The sequence below is a fragment of the Cebus imitator genome, unplaced genomic scaffold (assembly GCF_001604975.1).
Source record: "Cebus imitator isolate Cc_AM_T3 unplaced genomic scaffold, Cebus_imitator-1.0 Scaffold57, whole genome shotgun sequence".
NCBI classification, from domain to species: domain Eukaryota; kingdom Metazoa; phylum Chordata; class Mammalia; order Primates; family Cebidae; genus Cebus; species Cebus imitator.
The window spans coordinates 1,006,009-1,008,910 of record NW_016107372.1 but is presented as its reverse complement, the minus strand read 5'-3'; the positions used below and the strand labels follow the sequence as shown (position 1 = coordinate 1,008,910).

At 47.7% G+C, this 2,902-nt stretch overlaps 1 protein-coding gene across 2 annotated transcripts in view; it reads right to left on the bottom strand.

The window, feature by feature from the left end:
- LOC108304763 (nuclear body protein SP140-like protein) overlaps positions 1–2,188 on the bottom strand; it is a 39,146-nt gene extending 36,958 nt beyond the window's left edge. For both annotated transcript variants that reach the window (XM_017529055.2, XM_037738724.1), the window contains exon 1: positions 2,069–2,188. The gene's annotated coding sequence lies outside the window, so the exon portion shown is untranslated. The remainder of the gene's footprint in view (positions 1–2,068) is intronic.
- Between the last annotated feature and the right edge of the window lie 714 nt (positions 2,189–2,902).

The window sequence follows — 2,902 nt, the reverse complement described above, 5'->3', positions numbered from 1 at the left end:
CAATGGCGCGATCTCGGCTCACCGCAACCTCCGCCTCCTGGGTTCAGGCAATTCTCCTGCCTCAGCCTCCTGAGTAGCTGGGATTACAGGCACGCACCACCATGCCCAGCTAATTTTTTATAGTTTTAGTAGAGACGGGGTTTCACCATGTTGACCAGGACGGTCTCGATCTCTTGACCTCGTGATCCACCCACCTCGGCCTCCCAAAGTGCTGGGATTACAGGCTTGAGCCACCGCGCCCGGCCAGCATGGCAATTATTAAAAAATCAGGGAACAACAGATGCTGGAGTGGATGTGGAGAAATAGGAACACTTTTACACTGTTGGTGGGAGTGTAAATTAGTTCAAACCATTGTGGAAGACAGTGTGGCGATTCCTCAAGTTTCTAGAAACAGAAATATTATTTGACCCAGCAATCCCATTACTGGGTATATACCCAAAGGATTACAAATCATTCTACTATGAAGACACATGTATGTTTATTACAACACTGTTCACAATAGCAAAGATGTGAAACCAACCCAAATGCCCATCAATGATACACTGGATAAAGAAAATGTGGCACATATACACCATGGAATACAATGCAGCCATAAAAAAGGATGAATTCATGTCGTTTGCAGGGACCTGGATGAAGTGGGAAACCATCATTCTCAGCAAACTAACACAGGAACAGAAAACCAAACACCACATGTCTCACTCATAAGTGGGAGTTGAACAATGAGAACATATGGACACAAGGAGGAGAACATCACACACCAGGGCCTGTTTTGGGGGTGGCGGGCCAGGAAAGGGATAGCATTAGGAGAAAGACCTAATGTAGATGACAGGTTCATGAGTGCAGCAAACCACCATGGCACATGTATACCTATGTAATAAGCCTGCACTTTCTGCACATGTATCCCAGAACTTAAAAATAATAAAAAATAATAAATAAAAATTTGTAAATAGGGACTAGGGAGGATTAACTTTTATCCCAGGAGAGGAGACAAGAAGACCCCACAGATGGACAAACCTTGTCACAAACCATCATCTCTCCCCAAAACCATTTACCCTCCATGTAACAAACATGGGTATTCAACCTCCTCATTCTCACTGCTTGGAAAGTATTCCCTTTTCTTTCCTATGATGCTCCAGTTCACATAATAAATTTGTGTGCCTTTGCTCATGTTATTGGCCTGCTATTCGTTTGTTTCTGTTGGGGGCGGGGGGCAGGAAATGGGCTTTTACTTTGTTGCCCAGGCTGGTCTCAAATTCCCGGCCTCAAGCCATCTTCCAGCCTCGGCCTTCCGAAGTATTGGCAGTCGGTGTTAGGATTGCAGGCACAAGCCTGGCAGGTTTTTGAGACAGGGTCTTGCTCTGCCACCCAGGCTGGAGTGCAGCGGTGCAGTCACAGCTCACTGAAGCCTCAACATCCCAGGCTCAGGTGATTTGCCCGCCTCAGCCTCTCAAGTAACTGGGACTACAGCACACCACCACAACATCTGGCTAATTGTGTGTGTATGTGTGTGTGTGTGTGTGTGTGAAGAAGTGATCTTACTATGTTGCCCAGGCTGGTCTCAAACTTCTGGGCTCAAACGATCCTTCCACCTCCCGCTCCCAAAGTGCTGGGATTATAGGTGTGAGCCACCACCTCTAACCTATTTTTAAAATTTTTTTAGAGACAGGATCGTGTTTTGTTGCCGAGGCTGGAGTGCAGTGGTGCCATCATGGCTCACTACAGCCTGGAACTCCTGGGCTCAAGTGATCCTCCCACCTCAGCCTCCTGTAGCTGGTACTACAGGCTTGCACCACCCGCCCAGCTAATTGTTTTGTTTTTTGTAGAAACAGGGTCTTACGATGTCACTCAAGCTGGTCTCAACATCCCACCTCAATCCTTCCACCTCAGCCTCCCGAAGCGCTGGGATTCCAGGTGGGAGCCACCATGCAGCCTGACAGTTTATTTCATAGGCTCAGCTACCAACTCCTTAGAGTGTAGAGGGAAACTCTCCCCCACACACGCCCTGCAGGGCTCTCCCTCCACCCTCTGCTGCCCTGGACACCCTCCCGAGACCTTCCCAGTCAGCGACCTGATGTCAGGAATCCTCCTGGAACCCACTGCAGACTCCCACAGGTGTCAGCTCTGATCAGTAGGAGCACGCAGGACAGAATGAAAGGCAGGGTTCTCCTGCGAAGGTTGGTTTTTCATTCTAATTTTAGCAAGTAAAACTCTACTTGAAATTTGCGTTTGACCTTGGGTTTTCTCCCCTAAAATTTCCATACTCGCCCCGCGCCCTGGTTCCTCTCTCCAGTCTCCAGAAAGTCTGCACTGCCCTCTGGTGGAAGAATGTTGCTATTGCACGGTCTCCTTTCAAAGCATTCTGTGAGGTTTCTTGTAAGTCATTCTGTTGTCCATCCTAGAAAAATAGAACTTTTCTCAACCTTCTAAATGAAGATCACAAAATCATGGTCAGAAGTGTTAATATTTACTTCTAAATGAAAGTGGAATAACATAAAGAATAGGTGCGGCCTTGTGCGGTGGCTCACGCTTGTAATCCCAGCACTTTGGAAGGTCGAGGTGGGCGGATCATCTAAGGTCCAGAGTTTGAGGCCAGGCTGGCCAACATGGGGAAGCCCTGTCTCTACTAAAAATACAAAAATTAGCTGGGCGTGGTGGCAGACGCCTGTAATCCCTGTAATCCCAGCTACTAGGAAGGCTGAGGCAGGAGAATTGTTTGATCCCGGGAGGCAGACGTTGCAGCGAGCCGAGATGCCAGCCTGGGTAACAGAGCGAGACTCCATCTCAACAAAAAAGAAGATGAAGAAGTGCACGAGATGGTTTTGACATGTGGCAGTTCATGCGCCCACAAATGGGTTTATGGCCTTCACAGAGAACTCTTTTTTTTTTTTTTTTTTTTTTTTTT